This window comes from Panicum virgatum, chromosome 7K, assembly GCF_016808335.1.
Source record: "Panicum virgatum strain AP13 chromosome 7K, P.virgatum_v5, whole genome shotgun sequence".
Classification (NCBI taxonomy): domain Eukaryota; kingdom Viridiplantae; phylum Streptophyta; class Magnoliopsida; order Poales; family Poaceae; genus Panicum; species Panicum virgatum.
The window spans coordinates 7,599,713-7,613,365 of NC_053142.1; the positions used below are offsets into that span (position 1 = coordinate 7,599,713).

The window sequence follows — 13,653 nt, forward strand, 5'->3', positions numbered from 1 at the left end:
AAAATAGTTTTTCAATGAAGGATTTAGGAGAAGCAGCATACATACTGGGCATCAAGATCTATAGAGATAGATCCAAGAGGCTTATAGGATTAAGCCAAGATACTTACATTGACAAAGTGTTGAAGCGGTTCAACATGGAAGAGGCAAAGAAAGGGTTCTTGCCTATGTCACATGGCATACATCTTAGCAAGACTCAGTGTCCTACGATGACTGATGAGCGAGAGCGCATGAGCACAATTCCATATGCCTCAACAATTGGATCTATCATGTATGCAATGATAAGTACACGCCCAGATGTTTATTATGCTCTAAGTGTTACGAGCAGATACCAGTCTGATCCGGGTGAGAGTCACTGGACAGATGTGAAGAACATTCTTAAGTACTTAAGAAGAACTAAGAATGTGTTTTTGGTCTATGGAGGTGAGGAAGAGCTCGTTGTAACGGGTTACACCGACGCTAGCTTCCAAACTGACAAAGATGATTCAAAGTCCCAATCAGGTTACGTGTTCACAATAAATGGTGGTGCTGTTAGCTGGAAGAGTTCCAAGCAGGAGACGGTGGCCGATTCTACGACAGAGGCCGAGTACATCGCAGCTTCGGAAGCTGCGAAGGAAGGTGTTTGGATAAGGAAGTTCGTTTGGATAAGGAAGTTCCTTATTGAGCTTGGTGTGTTCCCTAATGCCTCTTGCCCGCTGGATCTCTACTGTGACAATAGTGGAGCCATTGCGCAAGCCAAGGAGCCGAGAAACCACCAGAAGAGCAAACACGTCATGCGGCGATTTCATCTCATTCGAGAGTTCATCGATCGGGGTGAGATCAAGATATGCAAAATACACACGGACCTGAACATTTCAGATTCGTTGACAAAACCCCTTCCACAGCCCAAGCATGAGAGGCACACAAGAGCAATGGGTATTAGATACATTCTGAATTGACTCTAGTGCAAGTGGGAGACTGTTGGAAATATGCCCTAGAGGCAATCATATTTCCTTGTATTCATGGTTAATAAAGTGTTCTTTGAATATTCATGGATGACAACTTGCATTGATTAATGCTTATGTGAAGTATTTGTGAAACTCTTTACTTGTATGAATATTCTAAAGTGTTCCTAGTCGGAGTTCATGTGAGGACACACATGAATATTAGACTAGCACATGTATTAGTTGATTGACTACGTTTCACAATTCATGGACATAGTGATGTCAAACTAATAATGTGGGCTCATGTCAAACATGAGATTGAACTGACCCAACACGAGATGATGACTTCTCATTACACAATATGTACGATGTGTCCTATGACCTGAGATCGTCGTATGTACTCAAGATGTGAACCGACTTACTTAGGAGCCATCAAACGCTGCACCGTAACTAGGTAGTTATAAAGGTGGTTTTCGGGTCTATCAAGAAGCATGCTGTGAGACATAGTCGGTCAAGACGGAATTTGCCCCTCTCTACAAGAGAGAGATGTCTCTGGGCCCCTCGAGTGATTTGGATCAGGAAATGCATGGCCATGCTAGGGTTAAGAGTTAACCAAGGATTCTGAATCACAGGATCGAGAAAGAGTGGTCGGCTTCAAGCTAGACCAAATATCGTGAGGCAAAAGGAACAACGTGTATAAGATTATGACCGCTCGAAAGATTTGATTTGCGCGTGCATAGGAGTTGACACGTCTTGCTAGAGACCGCTATCAACTATTGGCCAGTAGGAGTACTGGGCCATGTCTATTCATTCGTGAGCCCATAGGGTCACATACTTAAGGGCCAGAAGCCTAATGAGGATGAGATCCAAATTAGACTGGGCTTTGATGCACTAATGGGCCTAGATAGGCCCATAGGGTTGGAATCATGGTGGGGGCGTGGAGCAGCCCACCTGAAGGGGGCGCCCAAGGTGGGGCCCATTAAGGCCCACCTAGAGGGGCATCCTCGGGCCTATATAAGCAAGGGGAAGGGGGAGGGGTGCCCCCAACCCTAGCCCCATTGGCTGGCCGCCGCCATCTCTCCCGCGCATCAAGCTCTAGTTCGTTCTCGCAGATCTAGCAATCGGAGAGCGAAGCTTCTTCCCGTACGTGTGGACTTCGTGGAGGTGCTGCGCTTGCTGCACAAGGACGAGCCGTTCGTGAGGAGGTTCACGCAACTGCACTGCCTGCTTCTATCTGCACTACTCTGACGCGCTACAGAAGTTCCACAACCGCGCGTCTAGTGGTAATCCCGTGATCTATAACTGCAGTAATCCTGGTTTATGCGGTAGAAAATATTTGTTTTTGCTACCCCATATTCCTACAGTAGGCGGCGCAGGAACAGGATCCTCGAATGCTGGATATACGATCTTCAGATCTTCCCATATTGTATTGGTGATGAAATCAGGGATCTTCTGATCATCTTCCACTAGCTCGGTTGGTGGAGTATGAATTTCACAATCCTCCCAAGCTGGCTTGGAAGAAGGGCGATAGTCTTGATCATCCCAACCGGGCTCTGCCCATAGCCCTTGTTTCTCACTATCCTCAAGAATCAAAAATACCTCTCTTATTTTGGAACTTAAATTTCATGGTCTTTCCCATGATTCGGAGACTGATTCTCCCTCTCCCCACATCAATTCTGGCATTTGTATCCTTGAGGAATGGTCGCCCAAATATGAGCGGGATCCCAAGATCTCCTTCCATATCAAGAACTACGAAGTCCACCAATATGTAGGTATTCTTGACCTTTACCATTAACCTTTCCACAATTCCTTCTGGATATCTTATTGTGGAGTCTGCCAGCTGAACACACATAGTGGTAGGGGAAATTGATGGATAGCCTAGCTTCTCGAAAGTCACCTTGGGCATGATGTTGACGCTGGCTCTAAGGTCACAAAGGGCGTGATCAAATTCATAATCAAAGATTGAGCAGCTGATCACTGGGGTTCCGGGATCTTCTCGTATTGTGGCAGCTAACTTGCCCCACGCACCTCTTCTTGGGCGTGTGAGCTTCTCTGCGTAGCTGAGGGGTGTCTTGCTAAGGGGCTCTTTCCACATAGCATTAACAGCATTCACGCTTTCTAGAGTAGACTCGGGTTGCCCCGGGATCTTCCCTAGTTCAGCAGCAGGTGTAGCAGCAGCTAATTGAGCCAATTGAGTTTCTAGCGCCTTGTTGAAACTCAGCTGGTTCTTCATAGTTGTGGAGAATCCGTCCATCTTGGCATGGATAGTCTCCATAGATTTGTCCATAGCGGCCAACTTCTTCTGAAGGGACTCATTGACCTTCACTTGGCCGTAGACAAGATGTCTCAAGGTAGGCTGGTTAGGACCGAAAGAATTCGAATTCCCATTACCTCCTTGGTAATATGGGCGTGGTTGATTCCACACCTGACCTCCTTGTGGACGAAACCCATTGCTGCCATTGAGAAATAGAGCTTCTTCTTGGGTTTCTGGGCAATTGTCGCATGAATATCCAACATTCCCGCAGACCTCGCACGTCATACGAGCTTCCAAGGCTTGAAGTGTTTGCATCTGAACCTTATCTTGGGAATAATCCTCAAATTTCTTGAGGAGGAGATCAATCTTCATAGCGAGCATGTCAGTCTCCTTGACGGAGTGCATACCTCGCTGGCGTGGTTGGAGGCGATCATCACTCCAACCTTGGTTGGAAACCATCTTCTCGATCAATGATGTAGCTCTTTCAGTGGTCAGCGAGAAGAAAGCTCCACCCGTAGCGGCATCTACATGATCACCAGATGACTGTGTCAATCCGTTGTAGAAGTTCTGTAGAACGAGCCAATTGTCCATTCCATGGTGCGGACACGCAAGAATGTACTCCTGAAGCCTCTCCCAAACTTCCGAAATTGACTCATTTGATGCCTGCTGGAAGTTCGAAATCCGACCACGAAGAGCATTAGTTTTGCCCGTCGGGAAGAACTTCGAGAGGAACACCTTGGCACATTTGTCCCAAGTATCCACAGCAGCCTTGTTAGCATAAAACCATTGCTTCGCTCTCCCTAAGAGAGAGAACGGAAACAGACGGAGCCGGATTGCATCTTGTGATACACCCTTGATAACAAAAGTACTGCAGAGTTCTAGGAACTGCTGGAGATGGGCGCTGGCATCCTCATTGGCCTTGCCATAGAATGGCCTGGCCTGCACCATTGTAATGAGACCCATCTTGATCTCGAAATTTTCTCCTCCTGTGTTAACCTCGGGTCCGATGGGGACCTGGCTAGCAGACGGAGCAGAGTAATCACGGAGTGTCTTCTGGACCATAGCTCTAGGAGCAGACGACGATGCGATGACTGGATCAACTGCCGAGAGTAAACTCCGAGGTGATACGAGACGAGCTCGCGTCCTCCTCAAAAGTGACTCTGGATCGGAATGAAAGTTTTGCGGTAAGTCAAAACCGGTCATACACTACCCTGTTTTTATATCAACAAAGACAAGAAAACAAAGCCAAGTTAGCCTGTTTAGCATGCGAATACCAATCTCGATTTTGTTCACAACTTTATCTATATATTCCACTCTGTGCCTTCCCCGGCAACGTCGCCAAAAATGCTTGTTGGCGCCTTCCAACGTCACCTGGCGATGACGCCCGCAGACGCCAAGTTTGGGAGTGGCAGTATTTCTACACTTTCTCATTAGTTAGCTTATCAGAGATTAAACTACACAACAGGGAGATCGCTATTGAAGTAACAGGAGGAGGCCGTACACCCCGACGACTTTATGTACCTCCTACCCCCCATACCGAACATGGAGGATTACTAAAAGGCTCGGACAGGGCTGTCATCACCTGCCGACTACCTCTACAAACCATGGGTATAGTTGACATCCTGCAACTCTTAGCTAATCTAGACACCATGTCTACACTAGTAAGGGATACTATAGTGTCCCGCGTGGAGCCCCCACCCTGCGGATGGACAGACATCACACTAGAGCAATCATACGAATACTAGAACAGTTGATAGAGTTCTAGGAACAAAAGACTAACTATCTCCAGCATAAGGCAATTATGCAATGAGATCATTGAATAATAATGCAACCATGACAAGAAGCATATACTCGATAACTCATAATATACTTCAATCAGATATCGGTAACCATAGTCTAATTCTATTACAAACGACCGAATATTACAAGAGAGAGCTAGAGATGAACCCATACCAGACTCTCGAGCAACTCCGGCGACTCGATGACTCCTAGACTTCTCCTAAACTCCACTAAGCCTAAAGACTATGTAAGAAGGAACTTGAGATGTGAGTGAAGTGAGGTGTATGTGTGTGTGTGTGTGTGTGTGTCCTATTCTCTACCCCGCCCCCCTTGTATTTATAGGAGGGAGCCACCGGCTGCAGCACCCCAAACTGACCTAAAGGAGCAACATGGAGGCGCCACGTGGAAAAGTTGAGGCGGTGGGGCCCATGGGTCTGGTCGGCCGACCTAAAGGTCGGCCGGCCTGCCCTGGCCGCTAACCACCCCCAACTGCTGGGGGTTGGGCTTGTCTGGGCCTCCTTGTCTGATCCACGCTGGGGTTGGCCTGTCTTGACTTGTTTTGCTTCGGTTCTTGGGCTACACTTGGTCCATTTGAGCCTGAATCGGTACTCTGATATTTTCTGTGATTTTCTGCTGGGCCAAAGTGTGCTTGCAACCTGCATATTAGCTCAAAAATACAACTTGCATATTCTAGAAGGTAAAGTGTTGTTTAGGGACTTTATTGAATATAAGTACGTGTAAGAAATGAAAACTCTCATGATTTTCTGATCAAGTTGACGCCTGGAAATGGTCGTTAGTGAGCATCAACAGCTCGTCCGAGGCCTCACAGGCTGCAGAACGATCTCCGCCTCGCTCGAGGCCTCCTCGCCGAGGCCCCTAGCAGCGCATCGCATCTCTGCCTCGCCCGAGGGTAAGAGGCTTACCCTCGGAGAGCATAAGAACTGCCCCCTTGGCCGAGCCCTATGCGGGGCCTCGGCACGAGGGGAAACTCCGCCTCGTTCGAGGCCCCCTCGGCAGGCTGGGATTGTAACCTTCCTGCTCGACAGGACCGGCACATTTATTGTAAACCACTCAGTGGCATGGTGCGGGTGTCAGGCGGCGTCAGCAGCCACGCCGCACAGAGGACGTGACCGGAGTGTTGTCCACCAACTTCGGTCACTGTGCCACCATTCCCGGCGCTGTACGGACTTGCGAACCACTGCGCGGACAAGACTGGCACTGCACCTGCCACTGTGCTGCCAAATCTTTGTACTTCCTCTTCTGCAGGACCCTAGGCAAGCATGAGAAATGACCCTCGAATGCAGTACGGCTACTGACCAGGACAAGACCGCCATCAGAAACACCCTCGGTGCTCTGCCCAGTCAAACGCAGAGGATAGCGCGCCCTATTGCTGTCGCCACACCGTCCACGGGCACCACAGGACAAAGACACGTTCCGAGCGTGGCTAAAAGCTTCCAAGGGCGATGAGCATGCCCGTGGCCATGCCTCACAGTGCTTGGCAACAGGAACTACCAACTGCTCCCCCCGATTTGGGGAGAGGATGACGAAACCAGAGACATCCCTTGCATGTAATCCGCCCCTCCTTGAGCCTATAAAAGGGGTAGGCGGACCTCTTCCCATGGGGGTCGAACTCTCAGTGCACGTGCACACTCGAGCACGTTCTTCCCCATATTGGCACTTGCCTCAATCACTCCTCGCGTACACTGAGACTTCGGAGATTCTCTCTCTCTCTCATCCGAGCTTGTATCCCCTACTACAAGCACCCCGGTGCAAGATAATACAGTGCTCACCCCCCTTGCTGGATGTACGGCCCCATCAGTCGGAACTATTATAAACCCCCGTGTCATTGTGTTTCATCTTGCATCAACCATCTAGAGACAGGGACACGCAGCATCATCACTAGTTGGTGCTGGACCGTCAGGTCTAGACACCGACAGTTGGCGTGCCAGGTAGGGGTTGCTGCGTGACAAGCATCTTTTGTTCCCGCTTGCTCTCTAGATGGTAGACGAGTCGTGCCCCGGTGAGGCACGGTGATCTGGTTGGGGAGCCTTGAGTACATGGCAACCGGCAACGGTTATAAAATGGTGCTCCTCCCACCCAGAACCAACCCCGATGCTCCGGCACCACAGCACCAGCGCAGGAGGCACTCGGGCCAGCGTGCGCGGCAGGCACACTAGGAACGGTGCAGGGCGGCTCGCCTCAGCTCCCCTACGTGGGCTGAGGCTAGCGTGCCACAACCTGACACTGTGGTGGAGGACACCTCCTCTTCGTACCACAAGCAGTAGCGGTGCTGACAAAGGGGAACACGTCTAAGCCGCTGCTCCATCCTTACAGGATGAGCACTCTCACTGTGGCCTATGCATCATCCGTCAGCACCAACATGAGCGTGTACGAGGACTTGCCCGAGCATCACCTGCTCTCGGCCCGCAACCTCATCGCATCAACACCTGACAGCTTGTACCCTGACTCCGTGGACGAGGGGTACGACCCCATGCATGATCGCGTTGCCCCAGACTTCTCCGGGATCCGCGATCGCGAAGCCTTTTTATCTTTTCAGGCTGCAGCGGACTACTGTCTCACCTGCTCTGACGACTCCAGCGAGGGGGATTACGATCCCACTCGAGAGTGCTGCCTTGTCGAGCTGGAAGAGCACAACGACAACGTGCCAAACGCATTACACGCCCTTGCAGCGGCGCCGTTGGCGCCTGCGGCACCCAGACCGGCCACCCCAGTGAACTCGGGGCTGTAGTAGGCGCAACTGGAGCAACTCCAGGAGCTTGAAGCCAAGCTCCAGGAGGAGCATCTGCAAACATAGCAGCTACGCGCCGCGCTCAAGCAGGAGCGTTCCGGCCACAGTATGGGAGCATGGGAGGCAGGACGCATCGCCCGGGACTGCATCATGGCGGATGGCGGTGCGGAAAACCAACCGGCCCTGAACAGGGCCTGCCAAAAGATCACCGCTGCGGCTATTCTACTACGAGCCATGCCCGAACCCTCTACGCCCGAGGGCCGCAATTTGCGCAGAGAAGCGCAAGCTCTACTCGAAGATGTTGTGGTGCAACAGCCCGAGAGCTCTGCATCTCGTATGTGCTCGATGGCCTCGGCAAAAGCCGGTGGAGCTGTGCGACAAGACCACGAGGTCTCAGTGCACACCCCACCAGCGAAAAGGAACAAGGCACCCTCGGTACGCCCGGCGGTCGGGGCAAAGGCACCCACGGTGCACGACCGTATCCAGTTGCCTCCTATAAAGGAGCGCATCCGGGACATGCGCGGCAACGACAATGATGGCGATGCCCGCAACATCCTCAACCAGAAGAGGTGGGATGGTGCGGCCCGCGGCTACCACCCTCGGCGTGGCGGCTGCTACGATAGCACGGAGGATAGGAGCCCATCACCGAAGCCCTCGGGCACCCGCGTGTTCAGCCGGGAAATCCATGCTGCTCCGTTTCCCCCATGCTTTCGACAACCCACCACCCTCACCAAATGCTCGGGAGAGACAAATCCCGGGTTCTGGCTCAACGACTACCACCTGGCTTGCCAACTGGGCGGTGCGAGTGATGACGTCATGATCATTCGCAACCTTGCTCTGCACCTTGCAGACTCTGCGCATACATGGCTCGAACACCTTCCCGCCAATCAGATCCACGACTGGTCCGACCTGGTCAGGACCTTCATGGGCAACTTCCAAGGCTCGTACGTGCGTCCCGGGAATTCTTGGGATCTCCGAGGGTGCCGTCAGTAGCCCGGCGAGCCCTTGCGTGATTACATTCGTCGCTTCTCCAAGCAATGCACCGAGCTCCCCAGCGTCACCGACTCCGACATCACCAGTGCCTTTCATTTGGGCACAACATGCAAGGATCTGGTGCGTGAGTTGGGAGGGAGCCCTCCCCCCAGTTCAAATGAGCTGTTTGATGTTGCTACCAACTTTGCCTCCGGCAAGGAGGCGGTCGGTGCTATCTTCGATGACAAGAAGGGCAAACGCAAGGAGGAGGCGCCCGCGGAGTGCAGCAAGACAAAAAATCCCGAGAAGAAGCACAAGCGGGGCAGGAAAGGAAAGAAGCAGGGCCAATAGATCCAGCGTGATCAAGGGTAGGGGAGGACTCCGACGAAGCCCTCGCCGTCGCCTCTGATCGCAAAGGTCCCCGAGGACCACCTCGAGGCGGCGGCCTGTTCGACGACATGCTGGAGAGGCTATGTCCTTATCATAAGGGCCCGGTCAACCACACCCTCGAGGAGTGTGACATGCTCCACAATTACGTCAATCGTCTCGGCCATAAGGATGAGGCCAAGAGGAAGGATGCAGAGGACAGGGGCGACGATGGCTACCCCTCGGTGGAGAACGTGTTCTTCATCTTCGGTGAACCAACGGCAAACATGACCTCTCGGCAGGACAAGCGAGAGCGTCGAGAGGTCATCTCCGTTCACAAGGCCACGCCATCCCACCTCGACTGGTCGGAGGACACCATCTCCTTCAGCCATGAAGACCACCTCGACAACATCCCAAATCCAGGACAGTACCCGCTCGTCATGGATCCAATCATCGGCAACACCCGGTTCTCCAAGGTGCTCATGGACGGAGGCAGCAGCCTCAACATCATGTACGCGCACACCTTAGAGCTCATGGGGAATGACCTAGACAAGCTAAGCCCCAGCACGTCGCCGTTTCACGGTGTTGCGCCGGGAAAGCGAGTCCAGCCCCTCGGACATATCGATCTGCCCGTCTGCTTCGGCACGCCGGCCAACTTCCGCAAGGAAGTGCTCACCTTCAAGGTGGTGGGGTTCCATGGGACATACCACGCCATTCTGGGACGGCCATGTTATGCCAAGTTCATGGCGGTCCCCAACTACACCTACCTCAAGATGAAGATGCCGGGTCTGAAGGGCGTCATCACCATCGGCCCATCGTTCGAGCACACCTACGAGTGCGACGTCAAATGCGTCGAACGCGCTGAGGCCCTGGCAGAGGACGAGGCCCTCGCCGCCGACTTGGAGAAGATGGCGAACGAAGCCATGGACTCCACGCACCGACACGCTGGCAGCTTCGAGCCCGCTGAGGGTATCAAAGAGGTGCCCCTCAATCCAAACTGCCCCGACGGCAAGGCGCTGATGGTCAGCGCCACCCTAGACAGCAAATAGGAAGTGGTGCTCGTCGACTTCCTCCACGCCAACGCCGACATCTTTGCGTGGAGTCCCTCGGACATGCCTGGCATACCGAGGGAGCTCGCCGAGCACTCCCTTGACATCCAGCCCAACTCCAAGCTGGTGAAACAGCACCTGCGATGCTTCGACGAGCTCAAGCGCCGGGCGATCGGCGAGGAGGTGCACAAGTTGCTGGCGGCCGGATTCATCAAGGAGGTATTCCATCCCGAGTTGCTAGTTAATCATGTACTAGTTAAGAAAAAGAATGAAAAATGAAGGATGTGCGTAGATTATAATGGTTTAAATAAAGAATTTCCGAAAGTTCCCTTTTCTTTGCCACGAATTGATCAAATAGTTGATTCAACTGCGGGATGTGAACTGTTATCCTTTCTTGATGCCAATTCCGGTTACCATCAAATAAAGATGAAAGAATCCGACCAGCTCGCGACTTCTTTCATTACACCCTTCAGCATGTACTGCTATGTCATGATGCCTTTTGGCCTTAGAAATGCAGGAGCCACATATCAACGGTGTATGCTCCATGTGTTTAGGGACCATATCAGGCGGATCGTAGAAGCATATGTCAACGACATCGTTGTGAAATCTAGGAAACCCAATGACCTGGTGGCCAATCTGAAGATCGCGTTCGACTGCCTTAGAGCCAAGGAGGTAAAGCTCAATCCAGAAAAATGTGTGTTTGGAGTGCCTCGAGGCATGCTCTTGGGCTTCATCGTCTCCCAGCGAGGCATCGAACCCAACCCTAAAAAAGTTTCGGCCATCACTCGGATGGGACCAATTCGAGACCTAAATGGGGTACAGAAGGTCATGGGTTGCCTGGCAGCCCTCAGTCGTTTCATCTCACGTCTCGGTGAGAAAGGCTTACCTCTATACCGAGTCCTGAGGAAAACCGAGCGCTTTTCGTGGACCCCCGAGGCTCAGGAAGCCCTCGACAAGCTTAAGGCGTCACACACTCATGCCCCAATTCTGACACCGCCGATAGGCAGCGAGCCTCTCTACCAATACGTAGCAGCAACGACCTAGGTGGTCAGTGCAGCCATCATTGTGGAAAGACTATAGGAGGGACACGCTTTGCCCGTCCAAAGGCCGGTCTACTTCCTCAGCGAAGTCCTATCTGAGACCAAGTCATGGTATCCACAAATCCAGAAGCTGCTATACGCAGTGGTCTTGGCTCGGTGCTTGCTGCGCCACTACTTCGAGGCTCATCCCGTCACAGTGGTCTCGTCCTTCCCGCTGGGAGAGATTGTCCACAATAGGGATGCCACGGGTTGGATAGCCAAGTGGACAGTGGAACTTATGGGAGAAGCTCTCACTTATGCGCCTCGCAAGGCGATCAAATCCCAAGTCTTGGCAGACTTCGTCGCTGAATGGACCGACACTCAGTTGCCCCCATGACAAATTCAAGCAGAGTGTTGGACCATGTACTTGTATGGGTCGGTGATGAAAACTGGCGCAGGTGCTGGCCTTCTTTTCATCTCGCCCCTCGGAGTACATATGCACTATGTGGTACGCCTCCACTTCCCGGCATCCAACAACATGGCGGAGTACGAGGCCCTCCTCAGCGGTCTCCACATTGCCATCGAGCTCGGCATCAAACGCCTCGACATGCGGGGAGACTCTCAACTCGTCATCGACCAGGTGATGAAAGAGTCCAACTGTCATGGCCCGAAGATGGAGGCATATTGCAACGCAGTACGCCACCTCGAAGACAAGTTCGGCGGCCTCGACCTCAACCACATCGCACGCAAGTACAACGAGGAGGCGGACGAACTGGCCAAGATCGCATCTAGACGGACCACCGTCCCCCCGAACGTCTTCACCCGTGATCTCGCCAAGCCGTCCGTCGATGCCAAGGATCCAGCGGGGGCTAACGAAATGACCGTCGAGGCCACAGCCGAGGACCCCTCAGCGGGCGAGTCCGAGGCCATGGAAACGGAGACCGAGACCTCCTCGGCGGACGAGGCCGAGGCGACGCAAATCGACGAGGCTCCGCTTTCATGAGACTGGTGTGGCCAGTACCTCGATTGGACAATCCGAGGGGTGCTACCCTCGGATCGCGCTCAGGTGCGGCGCATCACCAAGCAGGCCAAGTCTTTCATGTTGATCGACGAAGAACTTTACAAACGCAGCCCCTCGGGCATCCTGCAACGCTGCATCCCCATTCCCAAAGGTAGGGAACTGCTCCGAGACATCCACGCCGGAGTCTGCGGCCACCACGCGGCACCACGCACCCTCGTGGGCAATGCGTTCAGGTAGGGTTTTTACTGGCCCATAGTAGTCGCCGATGCCACTGAAATCGTGCGGACTTGCGAGGGTTGCCAGCTCTATGCCCGTCGGACGCATCTTCCGGCCCACGCTCTACAGACCATCCCCATCACATGGCCTTTCGCCATGTGGGGACTGGACCTCGTCGTATTGTTGCAGAAAGCGCCCAGGGGCTTCACCCCCTTGCTGGTAGCAATCGACAAGTTCTCCAAATGGATCGAGGCTCGGCCCATTGCCAAGATTAAATCCGAGCAGGCCGTACATTTCTTCACCAACATAATCCACAGGTTCAGTGTCCTGAACTCGATCATCATGGATAATGGCACCCAGTTCACAGGAAAGAAGTTTTTGGTGTTCTGCGATGACAACCACATACGCGTGGATTGGTCGGCTATGGCGCATCCACAAACGAATGGTCAGGTAGAGCGTGCCAATGGCATGATCCTACAAGGCCTCAAGGCAAGAATCTTCAACAAGCTGAACATGTTTGGCCGAAAATGGCTCACGGAGCTACCCTCGGTCATCTGGAGTCTAAGAATGACCTCGGGCCGAGCCACGGGCCTTAGCCCGTTCTTCCTCGTCTATGGCACCGAGGTCGTCCTCCCCACTGACTTGTAGCATGGGTCTCCGAGGCTCAATGCCTACCAAGAGCAGCAGAATCAGATAGCCTGCGAGGACTCACTGGATCAGGTGGACGAGGCTCGAGATGTGGTGCTCCTACACTTGGCGCGGTACCAGCAGTCCCTGCGACGATACCAAGCACAGAGGGTTCGACATCGAGACCTCAACAAGGGGACCTGTTGTTGAGGCTTCGGCAAGACAGCCGAGGACACCACAAGCTCACCCCGCCATGGGAAGGCCCGTACATCGTCGCAGAGGTCCTCAAGCCCGGCACCTACAAACTAGCTAACGAGAAGGGTGAAGTCTTCACCAACGCTTGGAATATTCAGCAGCTATGTTGCTTCTATTCCTGAGATTCCAAGCTTTTCGTACGTACTTTGTACTTGTATTTTAAGTTCCCGAAATAATGAAAAGTACGCTCTACTTGCAATTCTTCAGGAATCATCCGAACCCTTGGGGGCTCGGACACGCAAATAACACTGAGGAAGACTTGGCTTTGCCCTCGGCGAAACCAAGCCTCCCTCGGGGGCTATAACGGGGGGAACCCCCCAAACGTCCCCAAAATGCCATCATTTTTTTGAAAATTTTTTGTATCTAAGCCTCTCGTACACTTAGACAAATGGACGCAAGGCATATGCAACTATGGGACAGGGCTGG

General features: G+C 52.8%; 1 non-coding gene across 1 annotated transcript; it reads left to right on the top strand.

The window, feature by feature from the left end:
• The first annotated feature begins 3,763 nt into the window (after window positions 1–3,763).
• On the top strand, window positions 3,764–3,870 carry LOC120643225. The gene has a single exon (XR_005662914.1). It is a non-coding gene; the product is annotated as a small nucleolar RNA R71 (small nucleolar RNA).
• The last annotated feature ends 9,783 nt before the right edge of the window (window positions 3,871–13,653 follow it).